Genomic DNA, 20,380 nt, shown 5'->3' with positions numbered 1-20,380 from the left:
CACAAACTACAGTAACTACACAAACTACAGTAACTATACAAACTCACTGGAAAAGTTGAAAATTTACATGGACATGTCAATTTTAATTTACAGCATGTAAATATTGATTTACATTCTTTGTAAATTACAATTTACATGTTAGGGTTTTGTAAAATAAATTTACAGGAAATTTACAGCTTTTAGTACAGCATGTAAATGTTCTGTAAATAGTGATTTACATTGTTTTTGTCGACAATGATCATTTGAAGAACATGTAAAAACCTGTAAAATATTTTATGCACTTTTACAGTATCTGCCTTTGTAAAAAACATGTAAATTGCTTTGCTAAACCATGTAAGAAACGTGTAAATAATTCAAGCGAATGCTGTAAAAAGTCTGGAAATGTTATGTTTGTAACCCTGTAAAAACCATGTAAATGAAAAAAGGGGGCCTGTAAGAAACATGTAAAAACCATGTAAATGAAAAAAAGGGGCCTGTAAGAAACATGTAAAAACCATGTAAATGAAAAAAGGGGCCTGTAAGAAACATTTAAAAACCATGTAAATGAAAAAAGGGGGCCTGTAAGAAACATGTAAAAACCATGTAAATGAAAAAAGGGGGCCTGTAAGAAACATGTAAAAACCATGTCAATGAAAAAAGGGGGCCTGTAAGAAACATATAAAAACCATGTCAATGAAAAAAAGGGGGCCTGTAAGAAACATGTAAAAACCATGTAAATGGAAAACCTAGAAGTTGCACGGGTGCAGTGGGGGGCTGTAAATAGCCTGCTAAAAACATGTAAATTAAAAAGGGGGACCTTACAAAGGCTGTGAAAACAATCTGAATGAGATAAAGGGGGCTTTTCGAAAAACTGTTAAGACCACGTTAATGTAAAATGGAGACTCTTAGAACAAAAAGATCTAAATTTAAGAGAAGGCCTGCCTAAACCCTGCAAAAACCATGTAACGGAAAAGTGGGCTTATTTAATATAACTCTGGTGTAACGGTTCAACCAACGGAGACCGTTGAAATGATGTAAATTCCAAGTTACCGACAGGTTCGCTATCCTCTTGGAAACGGTTGGTTGGATTTTGCAAAGAAATAAATGAAAAGTTACCCCGGCCAGGTTAAACTTGGGGGGACGGGGGGGGGGGGGGAGAGAGAGAGGAAGAGTTGTCTCGGGTAACCGAGAACATATAAATGGGACCTTTTAAAGGCGCGTAAAGTTAAAATGTAACACCGCCCTAAAGCTCCGTAAACCTACCGTGAAGCCTCCATTAAGGTGCCTTTTACGTTGAAGCATTTGAACTTCTCTAAAATCCAAGTGTGTGCTATAGTTTGCTTTAAATTGAAGTTGGGTTAGAAGGTATGCACCAAACTAAATCGCTGCATTGATCGACACCGCACTAAGCTATCTTCTTGTGAACTTTCCGCGCATCCACAATGACAAAATAAAACTAGAATTGTTACTGCACATGCAGGCGTCCCAAGCTTACGTCTCTAGAAAAGAGAAAAATTAATTCTCGGACACGTACGTATTCATTCATGAAGGACCATGAAAGCGTCACGTGTTGTGTGAGCTCAAGACGGAAAGAGCCCCGGTGACCGAGTTTGAACTGACGCGAGTTAGGTTAGGCAGAGAACCATAAGGGACACAGCCGGCCCAACGACCGTTTTCTCTCGAATGCTTTGAAACGCTGTTTTAGGCTATCTGGTGTACTTTCAAAGCTCTGTAGGTTAATTTTAGGTTGCGCAAAAAAAAAATTTATCTGTTCGGTTATTCTAGAGGAGCTTGTGTATCTCGTACTTATTAGGGCTTTTTTGTCCATTTCCCGAAAACGTTAGGACTTATCGCCTTTACGAAAATGATAGCTGACTTTTTTTCGGTACCCAAAATGACATTTTGTTTTTTTGTTTTGTTTTGTGTTTTGTGTTTTTTTTTTTTTTGGTGATTTCTACCGTTCTGTGCTTTCATTGCCGTCACTGTTATCCCAGTCCCTTTGTAAGAGCATACCAGCCTTGTGAGTGCCCGATCTCCAACAAACAGGAATCAGCGGTCTTCATGTTAGGTACCAGGTCCTCTCGGTTCTCCCGCCATGTTTGGCAGTTCGTTGGAACCTGCATCGAACTCGAGCTCTGTTTTAGGGGCCAAAATCCACTCTACCTTCGCTTCGTCATCGTGCACGGTTTCAAGGCAAAGTTTTCCCTTACCCAGAAGCTGAAGATAGCGATCACAGGCAACAACAACAGGTAAGCAAGTTTTGCATAAATTGAACGAGTATAGTAAAGTAACGTCAAGATACGTATACATTTCGTTTTGCCTTTGGTTGTGAATGTGTCATTATCAAGGAGAAGTTACATTGCTTGTGGAATCGACTTTGTTGATGTTTACCTGCTGTGCATAAAAGGCTTTATTATCTGTTATTATCTGTTCTCGATAACCGAGTATGAGCATGCGACATTTGTTATTGGCTTATTGGCTGATGCATTCTCTTGTAAGGTTATGTTGCCCTCTGATGTGAATGCTAGTAAGCTAAAATGTAATGTGCCATCTTCAGCAGAGAAATTTTTCTTATGCTAGTGTAAGTATTCTGAAGTTACTCAAGTATCTACAGTTGTACCTACATGCAAGTTACAATGTGCTACACAACTGTACATGGACATTGCACCCACTGGTGCTGATAGTAAGCTAAATGTTGTGAATTTTTCTTTCACAAAAAAAAACACCACGATACTTTATAAAGAGGTATATATGTACCTCAAACTGTCATGAAAACTACACAGGACTTGAAAAAAAAAAAAGGAAGAGTAACTTGCCCAGGCAGGAAAATCTACTTGTCTTGGACGACACAGTATAGTCAATCGATTATTTCGTAACAATCAATAGGAATTAGTCAATGATATCAGAAATCAATAAAAGAATTCGTCATGAGTAATCGATTGTGATCAAATTTTCAATAAGCATTATCAATTTTGCTGATACTAGCTTATCTTTTAAGCAACATTTAATAAGGAAGAAATGAACAAAAGATATAAAGTGAAATATGAAATCATCAATACAATTGCATAAAAACATAACATTTTATCTTGTAAACAGAATATTTTGCTGGCATACATGTATCGGGGACTATGTTTTGGGGATCTTTGGTAGCGCCTTTGAAATCTACATAAAAAAAGTTACAATCAAACATTTTGTTGAGGGACAATTTTTCTACAGTTTATGTGAACTAACAAAGAGAGGCCAACTTTCAATTGATTCTCTAATGACTGATAAATTTGGTAAAATCAAATTGATAACTTGATACTTCTCTAGCATGTGAGTATGAATTTCTTTCCATTGATTGATAGCACTGATAACACTTACATTAATTTCAATTTATTGATTTATATCAATTTATGGATCAATTTCAATCAATTGCCTTACCCTGGGATGACCAGACAGCATTTTAGAGACCTGTTACAGCTGTACATTTTACTTGTACGAAATTGGGCTCTTACCAAATACATGCAGGTTTCATGTGTCATGCATCTGTTCATTAATCTGTAGCAGGGCAGGAAAAAAAATTGTAAGTCACTTGCCCACTGGGCCAGTCAATTTCAGTTTTCACTTGCCCCCATTTAAATATTGGTTGCCAGTGTGATGGCCAGTAAGGAAATCAGAGGACAAATGCGAATGAAGTACGCTCGGATTCCTAACTAATTCTTGCTTTCAACCTAATAATTAAGTAATCTTTAGTTCTTAAGTTTTGAAATGGAATGACTGGAAATTATCATTTATCAAGCTGGCATTTTTAGTCAGACTCACAAGACTACTGAGGCTACATGGTAATTTCACTTGCCCACCGGGCCACTGAACTTCTATTTTCACTTGCCCAAGAGCAAAATGTACTTGGCTGAGGAAATCAGACCTGGTTTTTTCCTGCCCTGAGTAGATCACAGATAACACCAAAATGTGGTAAAAACAAAAAATATTCACATAACCCATTACCAGAGTGTGTCACAGAATCTGTGAATTTTTCAGGCATGTGTTACTGATGTTCTTACCACATTTTGATGTCTTCAGTGATCTATTACTGAACAGATGCGCGACAACGTAGAATCTATCTGCTTCATAATACATAACAAAGAAACAAAAACAAACATTTATGACATCAGCTGTACCTTTGTCCACCAATAGAGCATAAGTGCGTGTAAGAAACAATCAAATTGTGCCTGCAAATAACTTGACTTATTATTTAAACATTGTTTGATAGGAGTTTGATTTATTGTGCATGAATATTACGATGTAGAAGATAGTGAACATTGAATATTTACTGCCACACATTTTGAGTTTAGTTCTTCTACATCCTCTGACATTCAGTGCCTTCCAATCAGAGATGCAAAGTTTTTGTCACACAGTAGCTACAGATGTAGATGTAAGATCTGTTTGATTGATGAATATTCAGGGCTCAAAATAATGGCCGGTCAACGGGCAATGTCTGGCCAGAATGGTGACTTGAATGGCCAAAAACTTCACTCACCGGTCATGTTGACCAGTCATGTCATGTTGAGACGGTCACGTTGTTCATTCTTGAATAAACAATCAAATCCCCAACTGTAAATCTAAGAGTTTTAAATCTCTTTTTTATTATGACCTCTAATGAAAACATACACCAATGCATACATGTGTCTGTTCGAAGGGCTAAAGACCATTCGCTTGCTGTTTGTCATGCATTCAAGATCAATAGGAATGCCATTCAAGTGACTGGGGTTAAATCCGTTCAGAAAAATATTAAGCCAATTTTTAAATGGTCTAGCAGTGACTGGAACAAACAAACTCTATTTTTCTCTATTTGGCTCACATTACATGTACTTGATTTTTGCATAAATATCCTGATCGGTCAGAAAAGAGACGTGACAGAGCTAAAATTACTTTGGCCAGTCAACATGACCGGCTACAGTCCAATTTCAAAGGTCACAGTATAAATTGGAATGATAACAAACAAAATAATAACTCCAATGTAAAATTCACTGATTGATATCATACACAGAATTTGCTGATTCGTACTCAGACATAACTTATCTTATTTAACGAAATGTTTTATGTTACTTGTAGGATGAAGTAAAATTGAGAGTGGTCAATACTTGCATACTCCTTGGCATTGATGCTTGATCAGGAAAAAATCAGCCACTGAGAAGTCTACAGTACTTATGACTCTATAAGGGGTCCAAGGCCCATTTCTTGAAGGCCCTGGAAACTTTTCGGGCCCACAAAGCCATCTTTAATTGATCTGTGTCTAAAAACTAAGAGCTGTATATGCCTGAAACTTCTTGTGTGAAGGAAACCTCTGTTCATATTGAGAATAAGCGATTAAAACAGCTCTGTAAGCATAAGATTTCAGATTTTGGTATGGCTTTCTGGGTGCGAAAACTTTTTGGAACCTTTGAGAAATGGGCGCCTGGTGCATTACAGTCTAACGTGGTGACCTTCAACACTTTGATATGCTCTGGCAGCTTTCTGGCATAAATTCAACCACTTTAAACATTATTTTTAATGCTTTGAAGTATCACTTACCTGTGTTAATGAATTAGCATTAAATTTAAATATCTTAGATTGCTAGGTTGATTCTTACTGTTCAATACAGCAGCTATAAGATTTCATCATAAAAAGCAAAGGCTATGTTTACATACATGTAGTACCAGAACAGTAATTTATTAACTTATGTTGTATTACGGGAACTATGGTACTAGATAGGCCTTTCAATTTCAACAGGCCCTTATGAATTGTTGTTGTTGTTGTTGTTGTTCTTTTTTTTTTGTTTACAGTACAGTTTTTTATCACAAAAAAAGGAAAATTTTGGATCTTCACCAGTCTGAATATTGTTTACAGTGAATGTTTTGTCAGGGGTCCAAAATGTTTGTACTGTATGGATTCTGTACAGTTTTGGAAAAATAAGGAAACTGTGACTTTGTAAACATAGCCTAAAAGATGTCAGAAGCCTTGTTTTATGTTATGCAATGTAGTATTCCTTTGGCATGAATGTTTTTATGATGAATTTAAAATGTCAACCTCTATCTTGTGGTAAATGTTTTTTCTCCCTATTTTCTGTTATTTCAAAGGGACAATTCACTCTATGAAAAAAGTTGATCAATACTTCACACTTACATTGCAGTAATTTTCATAATAAGGTAAAGGTAAAGTCTGCATACGAGCCACGTGGCCCAACAGGCTGGAGCTTATCCTGCTTTCTGTAGCAGGAAGTGACTAGGACTATTTCTGCTCCCCCTAGATGAGATGCCAGTCCATTGCAGGGTTACCCCACCATTAAATTCGCTGCTACCCACTTATACACCTGGGTGGAGAGGCACTGAGAGTAAAGTGTGCTGCTCAACAACACAACAGAACATACCTGCCTAGAGCTTGAACCCGGATCGCTCGATCAGGAGTTGAGTGCACTACATGTAACTACGAGGCCATGATGCCTCCCCCATTTCTCATTATTAAGGCCAATTTAATCCTACATTAATTACTTAGTAAGAAAAAACAGTTTATTTATTCATTTTATGACAAAGGTATTATCATTATGTTGCATTTGACTTTGTGGATTTAGTATATATTTAAGACAGGTATCCATTCGCAAACAATTTTAATTTAGTAATACACCTAAATTGCAAAATTTTCACTAGTTGTAGCTGACAACAGTATAGTTCTTAATCATTTTATTATTTATGAATTAAATAGGGCTCAATATGACATGGTTTCGCACAATCTTGAAAAGGTCTTGAATTTTAGTAGTCTTCTCGAAAAGTGCTTGAATTCGGTTAAAGGAGCTCAGTCATAGTATTTTAAAATATTTTGGCCATGCACAAAATTACATTTAAGTCGTCTTGTTATGGATAGATAGAAAAGAAAACATGTTTTATTTGTTACAATGTATACACTGTAAACCTTATTCATGGCATATAAAAACTATTTGAATTTTACTGAGTTTGTTCTGATTGCAATAAATTTCTGATTCTGTATAAATTTGCATATTTTCTACTATTATAATTAAGGTCAACAGATTTGATTACAATAAAACAGTACATTCCATGCATTTTTCTTCAAGTTATTATTTGCAAGTCATTTATCGTACAGGGTTTCTGCCTCCCTTTTTCGATTTCCATGTTATTTACAGGCTCCCTTTTTTCAATTTACAGGTTATTTACAGGCTCCCTTTTTCAATTTACAGGTTATTTACAGGCTCCCCTTTTCAATTTACATGTTATTTACAGGTTCCCTTTTTCGATTTCCATGTTATTTACAGGCTCCCTTTTTCCATTTACATGCTATTTACAGGCTCCCTTTTTCGATTTCCATGTTATTTACAGGCTCCCTTTTTCCATTTACATGTTATTTACAGGCTCCCTTTTCCCATTTACGTGTTATTTACAGGCTCCCTTTTTCCATTTACATGTTATTTACAGGCTCCCTTTTTCCATTTACATGTTATTTACAGGCTCCCATCTTCGATTTACATGTTATTTACAGGCTCCCTTTTTCCATTTACATGTTATTTACAGGCTCCCTTTTTTGATTTACATGTTCTTTATGGGCTCCTTTTTTGATTTCCATGTTATTTACAGACTCCCTTTTTCGATTTACACGTTATTTACAGGCTCCCTTTTTCGATTTACATGTTATTTACAGGCTCCCTTCTTCGATTTACATGTTATTTACAGGCTCCTGTTTTCATTTTCCATGTTATTTACAGCCTCCCTTTTTTATTTACATGTTGTTTACAGCCTCCCCTTTTTTATTTACATGTTTTTTACAGTATTATGGCACCCTCCCTGTATTAAATTTACATGTTATTTACGGGTTTCCAGGTTGAATCACAAGAAATTTACAGGCTATTTACAGTATTTGCAGGAACAGTTTACATGTTATTTACATGATCTTAGCCCTTTGCTTTGAAACATTTACAGTGTTTTCTTCATCATTTACATGTTTCACTTAAAATATTTACATGTTATTTACATGAAACCTCCAAAACATGTAAAAGGGGAAAAATCATGTAAATTATTCTTTACAGTCTTTTTTTGGTTATTTACATGTTAATTACATGTTATTTACATACTCTGTAAATTTTCAACTTTTCCAGTGACTACAGTGACAACACAAACTACAGTAACAACACAAACTACAGTAACTACACAAACTACAGTAACAACACAAACTACAGTAACAACACAAACTACAGTAACAACACAAACTACAGTAACAACACAAACTACAGTAACAACACAAACTACAGTAACTACACAAACTACAGTAACAACACAAACTACAGTAACTACACAAACTACAGTAACAACACAAACTACAGTAACTACACAAACTACAGTAACAACACAAACTACAGTAACAACACAAACTACAGTAACAACACAAACTACAGTAACAACACAAACTACAGTAACTACACAAACTACAGTAACAACACAAACTACAGTAACTACACAAACTACAGTACCTTCATAAAATACAGTGACTACACAAACTGCAGTAACAACACAAACTGCAGTAACAACACAAACTACAGTAACAACACAAACTACAGTAACTACACAAACTACAGTAACAACACAAACTACAGTAACTACACAAACTACAGTAACTACACAAACTACAGTAACAACACAAACTACAGTAACAACACAAACTACAGTAACTACACAAACTACAGTAACTACACAAACTACAGTAACAACACAAACTACAGTAACAACACAAACTACAGTAACTACACAAACTACAGTAACAACACAAACTACAGTAACAACACAAACTACAGTAACAACACAAACTACAGTAACAACACAAACTACAGTAACTACACAAACTACAGTGACAACACAAACTACAGTAACAACACAAACTACAGTAACAACACAAACTACAGTAACACAAACTACAGTAACAACACAAACTACAGTAACCACACAAACTACAGTAACAACACAAACTACAGTACCTTCATAAAATACAGTGACTACACAAACTACAGTAACAACACAAACTACAGTAACAACACAAACTACAGTAACAACACAAACTACAGTAACAACACAAACTACAGTAACAACACAAACTACAGTAACAACACAAACTACAGTAACTACACAAACTACAGTAACAACACAAACTACAGTAACTACACAAACTACAGTAACAACACAAACTACAGTAACTACACAAACTACAGTAACAACACAAACTACAGTAACAACACAAACTACAGTAACAACACAAACTACAGTAACAACACAAACTACAGTAACAACACAAACTACAGTAACTACACAAACTACAGTAACAACACAAACTACAGTAACTACACAAACTACAGTACCTTCATAAAATACAGTGACTACACAAACTGCAGTAACAACACAAACTGCAGTAACAACACAAACTACAGTAACAACACAAACTACAGTAACTACACAAACTACAGTAACAACACAAACTACAGTAACTACACAAACTACAGTAACTACACAAACTACAGTAACAACACAAACTACAGTAACAACACAAACTACAGTAACTACACAAACTACAGTAACTACACAAACTACAGTAACAACACAAACTACAGTAACAACACAAACTACAGTAACAACACAAACTACAGTAACTACACAAACTACAGTAACAACACAAACTACAGTAACAACAAACTACAGTAACAACACAAACTACAGTAACAACACAAACTACAGTAACAACACAAACTACAGTAACAACACAAACTACAGTAACTACACAAACTACAGTGACAACACAAACTACAGTAACAACACAAACTACAGTAACACAAACTACAGTAACAACACAAACTACAGTAACCACACAAACTACAGTAACAACACAAACTACAGTACCTTCATAAAATACAGTGACTACACAAACTGCAGTAACAACACAAACTACAGTAACTATACAAACCCCAGTAACTACAAAAAACTACAGTAACTACACAAACTACAGTAACAACACAAACTACAGTAACTACACAAACTACAGTAACTACACAAACTACAGTAACAACACAAACTACAGTAACAACACAAACTACAGTAACAACACAAACTACAGTAACAACACAAACTACAGTAACTACACAAACTACAGTAACAACACAAACTACAGTAACTACACAAACTACAGTAACAACACAAACTACAGTAACAACACAAACTACAGTAACAACACAAACTACAGTAACAACACAAACTACAGTAACAACACAAACTACAGTAACCACACAAACTACAGTAACAACACAAACTACAGTACCTTCATAAAATACAGTGACTACACAAACTGCAGTAACAACACAAACTGCAGTAACAACACAAACTACAGTAACTACACAAACTATAGTAACAACACAAACTACAGTAACCACACAAACTACAGTAACAACACAAACTACAGTAACCACACAAACTACAGTAAGAACACAAACTACAGTACCTTCATAAAATACAGTGACTACACAAACTGCAGTAACAACACAAACTACAGTAACTATACAAACCCCAGTAACTACAAAAAACTACAGTAACTACACAAACTACAGTAACAACACAAACTACAGTAACTACACAAACTACAGTAACAACACAAACTACAGTAACAACACAAACTACAGTAACTACACAAACTACAGTAACAACACAAACTACAGTAACTACACAAACTACAGTAACAACACAAACTACAGTAACAACACAAACTACAGTAACAACACAAACTACAGTAACAACACAAACTACAGTAACTATACAAACCCCAGTAACTACAAAAAACTACAGTAACAACACAAACTACAGTAACAACACAAACTACAGTAACAACACAAACTACAGTAACAACACAAACTACAGTAACAACACAAACTACAGTAACAACACAAACTACAGTAACAACACAAACTACAGTAACAACACAAACTACAGTAACCACACAAACTACAGTAACAACACAAACTACAGTAACTATACAAACCCCAGTAACTACAAAAAACTACAGTAACTACACAAACTACAGTAACAACACAAACTACAGTAACTACACAAACTACAGTAACAACACAAACTACAGTAACCACACAAACTACAGTAACAACACAAACTACAGTAACTATACAAACCCCAGTAACTACAAAAAACTACAGTAACAACACAAACTACAGTAACAACACAAACTACAGTAACTACACAAACTATAGTAACTACACAAACTATAGTAACAACACAAACTACAGTAACAACACAAACTACAGTAACAACACAAACTACAGTAACAACACAAACTACAGTAACAACACAAACTACAGTAACTACACAAACTACAGTAACAACACAAACTACAGTAACTACACAAACTACAGTAACAACACAAACTACAGTAACAACACAAACTACAGTAACAACACAAACTACAGTAACAACACAAACTACAGTAACAACACAAACTACAGTAACCACACAAACTACAGTAACAACACAAACTACAGTACCTTCATAAAATACAGTGACTACACAAACTGCAGTAACAACACAAACTGCAGTAACAACACAAACTACAGTAACTACACAAACTATAGTAACAACACAAACTACAGTAACCACACAAACTACAGTAACAACACAAACTACAGTAACCACACAAACTACAGTAAGAACACAAACGACAGTACCTTCATAAAATACAGTGACTACACAAACTGCAGTAACAACACAAACTACAGTAACTATACAAACCCCAGTAACTACAAAAAACTACAGTAACTACACAAACTACAGTAACAACACAAACTACAGTAACTACACAAACTACAGTAACAACACAAACTACAGTAACAACACAAACTACAGTAACAACACAAACTACAGTAACAACACAAACTACAGTAACAACACAAACTACAGTAAGTACACAAACTACAGTAACAACACAAACTACAGTAACTACACAAACTACAGTAACAACACAAACTACAGTAACAACACAAACTACAGTAACAACACAAACTACAGTAACAACACAAACTACAGTAACAACACAAACTACAGTAACTATACAAACCCCAGTAACTACAAAAAACTACAGTAACTACACAAACTACAGTAACAACACAAACTACAGTAACAACACAAACTACAGTAACCACACAAACTACAGTAACAACACAAACTACAGTAACAACACAAACTACAGTAACAACACAAACTACAGTAACAACACAAACTACAGTAACAACACAAACTACAGTAACCACACAAACTACAGTAACAACACAAACTACAGTAACTATACAAACCCCAGTAACTACAAAAAACTACAGTAACTACACAAACTACAGTAACAACACAAACTACAGTAACTACACAAACTACAGTAACAACACAAACTACAGTAACAACACAAACTACAGTAACAACACAAACTACAGTAACAACACAAACTACAGTAACAACACAAACTACAGTAACCACACAAACTACAGTAACAACACAAACTACAGTAACAACACAAACTACAGTACCTTCATAAAATACAGTGACTACACAAACTGCAGTAACAACACAAACTACAGTAACAACACAAACTACAGTAACTACACAAACTATAGTAACAACACAAACTACAGTAACAACACAAACTACAGTAACAACACAAACTACAGTAACTACACAAACTATAGTAACAACACAAACTACAGTAACCACACAAACTACAGTAACCACACAAACTACAGTAACAACACAAACTACAGTAACAACACAAACTACAGTAACAACACAAACTACAGTAACTACACAAACTATAGTAACTACACAAACTATAGTAACAACACAAACTACAGTAACAACACAAACTATAGTAACAACACAAACTACAGTAACCACACAAACTACAGTAACCACACAAACTACAGTAACAACACAAACTACAGTAACAACACAAACTACAGTAACAACACAAACTACAGTAACTACACAAACTATAGTAACTACACAAACTTTAGTAACAACACAAACTACAGTAACAACACAAACTACAGTAACTACACAAACTACAGTAACAACACAAACTACAGTAACAACACAAACTACAGTAACAACACAAACTACAGTAACAACACAAACTACAGTAACTACACAAACTATAGTAACAACACAAACTACAGTAACTACACAAACTACAGTAACAACACAAACTACAGTAACAACACAAACTACAGTAACTACACAAACTACAGTAACTACACAAACTACAGTAACTACTCAAACTATAGTAACAACACAAACTACAGTAACAACACAAACTACAGTAACTACACAAACTATAGTAACAACACAAACTACAGTAACAACACAAACTACAGTAACTACACAAACTACAGTAACAACACAAACTACAGTAACAACACAAACTACAGTACCAACACAAACTACAGTAACAACACAAACTACAGTAACAACACAAACTACAGTAACAACACAAACTACAGTAACCACACAAACTACAGTAACAACACAAACTACAGTAACTATACAAACCCCAGTAACTACAAAAAACTACAGTAACTACACAAACTACAGTAACAACACAAACTACAGTAACTACACAAACTACAGTAACAACACAAACTACAGTAACAACACAAACTACAGTAACAACACAAACTACAGTAACAACACAAACTACAGTAACAACACAAACTACAGTAACCACACAAACTACAGTAACAACACAAACTACAGTAACAACACAAACTACAGTACCTTCATAAAATACAGTGACTACACAAACTGCAGTAACAACACAAACTACAGTAACAACACAAACTACAGTAACTACACAAACTATAGTAACAACACAAACTACAGTAACAACACAAACTACAGTAACAACACAAACTACAGTAACTACACAAACTATAGTAACAACACAAACCACAGTAACCACACAAACTACAGTAACCACACAAACTACAGTAACAACACAAACTACAGTAACAACACAAACTACAGTAACAACACAAACTACAGTAACTACACAAACTATAGTAACTACACAAACTATAGTAACAACACAAACTACAGTAACAACACAAACTATAGTAACAACACAAACTACAGTAACCACACAAACTACAGGAACCACACAAACTACAGTAACAACACAAACTACAGTAACAACACAAACTACAGTAACAACACAAACTACAGTAACTACACAAACTATAGTAACTACACAAACTATAGTAACAACACAAACTACAGTAACAACACAAACTACAGTAACTACACAAACTACAGTAACAACACAAACTACAGTAACAACACAAACTACAGTAACAACACAAACTACAGTAACAACACAAACTACAGTAACTACACAAACTATAGTAACAACACAAACTACAGTAACTACACAAACTACAGTAACAACACAAACTACAGTAACAACACAAACTACAGTAACTACACAAACTACAGTAACTACACAAACTACAGTAACTACTCAAACTATAGTAACAACACAAACTACAGTAACAACACAAACTACAGTAACTACACAAACTATAGTAACAACACAAACTACAGTAACAACACAAACTACAGTAACTACACAAACTACAGTAACAACACAAACTACAGTAACAACACAAACTACAGTACCAACACAAACTACAGTAACAACACAAACTACAGTAACAACACAAACTACAGTAACAACACAAACTACAGTAACCACACAAACTACAGTAACTACACAAACTATAGTAACAACACAAACTACACTAACAACACAAACTACAGTAACAACACAAACTACAGTAACTACACAAACTATAGTAACTACACAAACTATAGTAACAACACAAACTACAGTAACAACACAAACTATAGTAACAACACAAACTACAGTAACCACACAAACTACAGTAACCACACAAACTACAGTAACAACACAAACTACAGTAACAACACAAACTACAGTAACAACACAAACTACAGTAACTACACAAACTATAGTAACTACACAAACTATAGTAACAACACAAACTACAGTAACAACACAAACTACAGTAACTACACAAACTACAGTAACAACACAAACTACAGTAACAACACAAACTACAGTAACAACACAAACTACAGTAACAACACAAACTACAGTAACTACACAAACTAGTAACAACACAAACTACAGTAACTACACAAACTACAGTAACAACACAAACTACAGTAACAACACAAACTACAGTAACTACACAAACTACAGTAACTACACAAACTACAGTAACTACTCAAACTATAGTAACAACACAAACTACAGTAACAACACAAACTACAGTAACAACACAAACTACAGTAACAACACACACTACAGTAACTACTCAAACTATAGTAACAACACAAACTACAGTAACAACACAAACTACAGTAACTACACAAACTATAGTAACAACACAAACTACAGTAACAACACAAACTACAGTAACTACACAAACTACAGTAACAACACAAACTACAGTAACAACACAAACTACAGTACCAACACAAACTACAGTAACAACACAAACTACAGTAACAACACAAACTACAGTAACTACACAAACTATAGTAACAACACAAACTACAGTAACAACACAAACTACAGTAACTACACAAACTATAGTAACAACACAAACTACAGTAACAACACAAACTACAGTGACTACACAAACTACAGTAACAACACAAACTACAGTAACAACACAAACTACAGTAACAACACAAACTACAGTAACAACACAAACTACAGTAACCACACAAACTACAGTAACAACACAAACTACAGTAACAACACAAACTACAGTACCTTCATAAAATACAGTGACTACACAAACTGCAGTAACAACACAAACTACAGTAACAACACAAACTACAGTAACAACACAAACTACAGTACCTTCATAAAATACAGTGACTACACAAACTGCAGTAACAACACAAACTATAGTAACAACACAAACTACAGTAACCACACAAACTACAGTAACAACACAAACTACAGTAACTACACAAACTACAGTAACAACACAAACTACAGTAACAACACAAACTACAGTAACAACACAAACTACAGTAACAACACAAACTACTGTAACTACACAAACTACAGTAACAACACAAACTACAGTAACAACACAAACTACAGTAACTACACAAACTACAGTAACAACACAAACTACAGTACCTTCATAAAATACAGTGACTACACAAACTGCAGTAACAACACAAACTACAGTAACAACACAAACTACAGTAACAACACAAACTACAGTACCTTCATAAAATACAGTGACTACACAAACTACAGTAACCACACAAACTACAGTAACAACACAAACTACAGTAACAACACAAACTACAGTAACAACACAAACTACAGTACCTTCATAAAATACAGTGACTACACAAACTGCAGTAACAACACAAACTACAGTAACAACACAAACTACAGTAACTACACAAACTATAGTAACAACACAAACTACAGTAACCACACAAACTACAGTAACAACACAAACTACAGTAACTACACAAACTATAGTAACAACACAAACTACAGTAACCACACAAACTACAGTAACCACACAAACTACAGTAACAACACAAACTACAGTAACAACACAAACTACACTAACAACACAAACTACAGTAACTACACAAACTATAGTAACTACACAAACTATAGTAACAACACAAACTACAGTAACAACACAAACTATAGTAACAACACAAACTACAGTAACCACACAAACTACAGTAACCACACAAACTACAGTAACAACACAAACTACAGTAACAACACAAACTACAGTAACAACACAAACTAGAGTAACTACACAAACTATAGTAACTACACAAACTATAGTAACAACACAAACTACAGTAACAACACAAACTACAGTAACTACACAAACTACAGTAACAACACAAACTACAGTAACAACACAAACTACAGTAACAACACAAACTACAGTAACAACACAAACTACAGTAACCACACAAACTACAGTAACCACACAAACTACAGTAACAACACAAACTACAGTAACAACACAAACTACAGTAACAACACAAACTACAGTAACTACACAAACTATAGTAACTACACAAACTATAGTAACAACACAAACTACAGTAACAACACAAACTACAGTAACTACACAAACTACAGTAACAACACAAACTACAGTAACAACACAAACTACAGTAACAACACAAACTACAGTAACAACACAAACTACAGTAACTACACAAACTATAGTAACAACACAAACTACAGTAACTACACAAACTACAGTAACAACACAAACTACAGTAACAACACAAACTACAGTAACTACACAAACTACAGTAACTACACAAACTACAGTAACTACTCAAACTATAGTAACAACACAAACTACAGTAACAACACAAACTACAGTAACAACACAAACTACAGTAACAACACACACTACAGTAACTACTCAAACTATAGTAACAACACAAACTACAGTAACTACACAAACTATAGTAACAACACAAACTACAGTAACAACACAAACTACAGTAACTACACAAACTACAGTAACAACACAAACTACAGTAACAACACAAACTACAGTACCAACACAAACTACAGTAACAACACAAACTACAGTAACAACACAAACTACAGTAACAACACAAACTACAGTAACCACACAAACTACAGTAACCACACAAACTACAGTAACAACACAAACTACAGTAACAACACAAACTACAGTAACAACACAAACTACAGTAACTACACAAACTATAGTAACTACACAAACTATAGTAACAACACAAACTACAGTAACAACACAAACTATAGTAACAACACAAACTACAGTAACCACACAAACTACAGTAACAACACAAACTACAGTAACAACACAAACTACAGTAACAACACAAACTACAGTAACAACACAAACTACAGTAACTACACAAACTATAGTAACTACACAAACTATAGTAACAACACAAACTACAGTAACAACACAAACTACAGTAACTACACAAACTACAGTAACAACACAAACTACAGTAACAACACAAACTACAGTAACAACACAAACTACAGTAACAACACAAACTACAGTAACTACACAAACTATAGTAACAACACAAACTACAGTAACTACACAAACTACAGTAACAACACAAACTACAGTAACAACACAAACTACAGTAACTACACAAACTACAGTAACTACACAAACTACAGTAACTACACAAACTACAGTAACTACTCAAACTATAGTAACAACACAAACTACAGTAACAACACAAACTACAGTAACAACACAAACTACAGTAACAACACAAACTACAGTAACAACACACACTACAGTAACTACTCAAACTATAGTAACAACACAAACTGCAGTAACAACACAAACTACAGTAACTACACAAACTATAGTAACAACACAAACTACAGTAACAACACAAACTACAGTAACTACACAAACTACAGTAACAACACAAACTACAGTAACAACACAAACTACAGTACCAACACAAACTACAGTAACAACACAAACTACAGTAACAACACAAACTACAGTAACTACACAAACTATAGTAACAACACAAACTACAGTAACAACACAAACTACAGTAACTACACAAACTATAGTAACAACACAAACTACAGTAACAACACAAACTACAGTGACTACACAAACTACAGTAACAACACAAACTACAGTAACAACACAAACTACAGTAACAACACAAACTACAGTAACAACACAAACTACAGTAACCACACAAACTACAGTAACAACACAAACTACAGTAACAACACAAACTACAGTACCTTCATAAAATACAGTGACTACACAAACTGCAGTAACAACACAAACTACAGTAACAACACAAACTACAGTAACAACACAAACTACAGTACCTTCATAAAATACAGTGACTACACAAACTGCAGTAACAACACAAACTATAGTAACAACACAAACTACAGTAACCACACAAACTACAGTAACAACACAAACTACAGTAACTACACAAACTACAGTAACAACACAAACTACAGTAACAACACAAACTACAGTAACAACACAAACTACAGTAACAACACAAACTACTGTAACTACACAAACTACAGTAACAACACAAACTACAGTAACTACACAAACTACAGTAACAACACAAACTACAGTACCTTCATAAAATACAGTGACTACACAAACTGCAGTAACAACACAAACTACAGTAACAACACAAACTACAGTAACAACACAAACTACAGTACCTTCATAAAATACAGTGACTACACAAACTGCAGTAACAACACAAACTATAGTAACAACACAAACTACAGTAACCACACAAACTACAGTAACAACACAAACTACAGTAACTACACAAACTACAGTAACAACACAAACTACAGTAACAACACAAACTACAGTAACAACACAAACTACAGTAACAACACAAACTACTGTAACTACACAAACTACAGTAACAACACAAACTACAGTAACAACACAAACTACAGTAACAACACAAACTACAGTAACTACACAAACTACAGTAACAACACAAACTACAGTAACAACACAAACTACAGTAACAACACAAACTACAGTAACAACACAAACTACAGTAACAACACAAACTACAGTAACTACACAAACTACAGTAACAACACAAACTACAGTAACAACACAAACTACAGTAACAACACAAACTACAGTAACAACACAAACTACAGTAACAACACAAACTACAGTAACTACACAAACTACAGTACCTTCATAAAATACAGTGACTACACAAACTGCAGTAACAACACAAACTACAGTAACTATACAAACCCCAGTAACTACAAAAAACTACAGTAACAACACAAACTACAGTAACAACACAAACTACAGTAACAACACAAACTACAGTACCTTCATAAAATACAGTGACTACACAAACTGCAGTAACAACACAAACTACAGTAACTATACAAACCCCAGTAACTACAAAAAACTACAGTAACAACACAAACTACAGTAACAACACAAACTACAGTAACTACACAAACTACAGTAACTACACAAACTACAGTAACAACACAAACTACAGTAACAACACAAACTACAGTAACAACACAAACTACAGTAACAACACAAACTACAGTAACTACACAAACTACAGTAACTACACAAACTACAGTAACAACACAAACTACAGTAACAACACAAACTACTGTAACTACACAAACTACAGTAACAACACAAACTACAGTAACAACACAAACTACAGTAACAACACAA

General features: G+C 34.4%; 1 protein-coding gene and 1 long non-coding RNA gene across 4 annotated transcripts in view; one reads left to right on the top strand and one right to left on the bottom strand.

Moving 5' to 3' along the window:
• LOC110057419 (uncharacterized) overlaps positions 1 to 20,380 on the bottom strand; it is a 38,304-nt gene that overhangs the window by 11,192 nt on the left and 6,732 nt on the right. The gene's annotated exons all lie outside the window — the stretch shown is intronic.
• LOC149106723 (uncharacterized) lies at positions 55 to 7,054 on the top strand. Its single transcript, XR_016209572.1, has 2 exons — positions 55 to 2,228; positions 5,074 to 7,054. It is a non-coding gene; the product is annotated as an uncharacterized LOC149106723 (long non-coding RNA).

This window comes from Orbicella faveolata, unplaced genomic scaffold, assembly GCF_042242905.1.
Source record: "Orbicella faveolata isolate gen_17 unplaced genomic scaffold, um_ofav_v1 contig_3, whole genome shotgun sequence".
Taxonomy (NCBI): domain Eukaryota; kingdom Metazoa; phylum Cnidaria; class Anthozoa; order Scleractinia; family Merulinidae; genus Orbicella; species Orbicella faveolata.
Note: the sequence above shows the minus strand (reverse complement) of the source record. Positions and strands in the feature narration are given on the sequence as shown.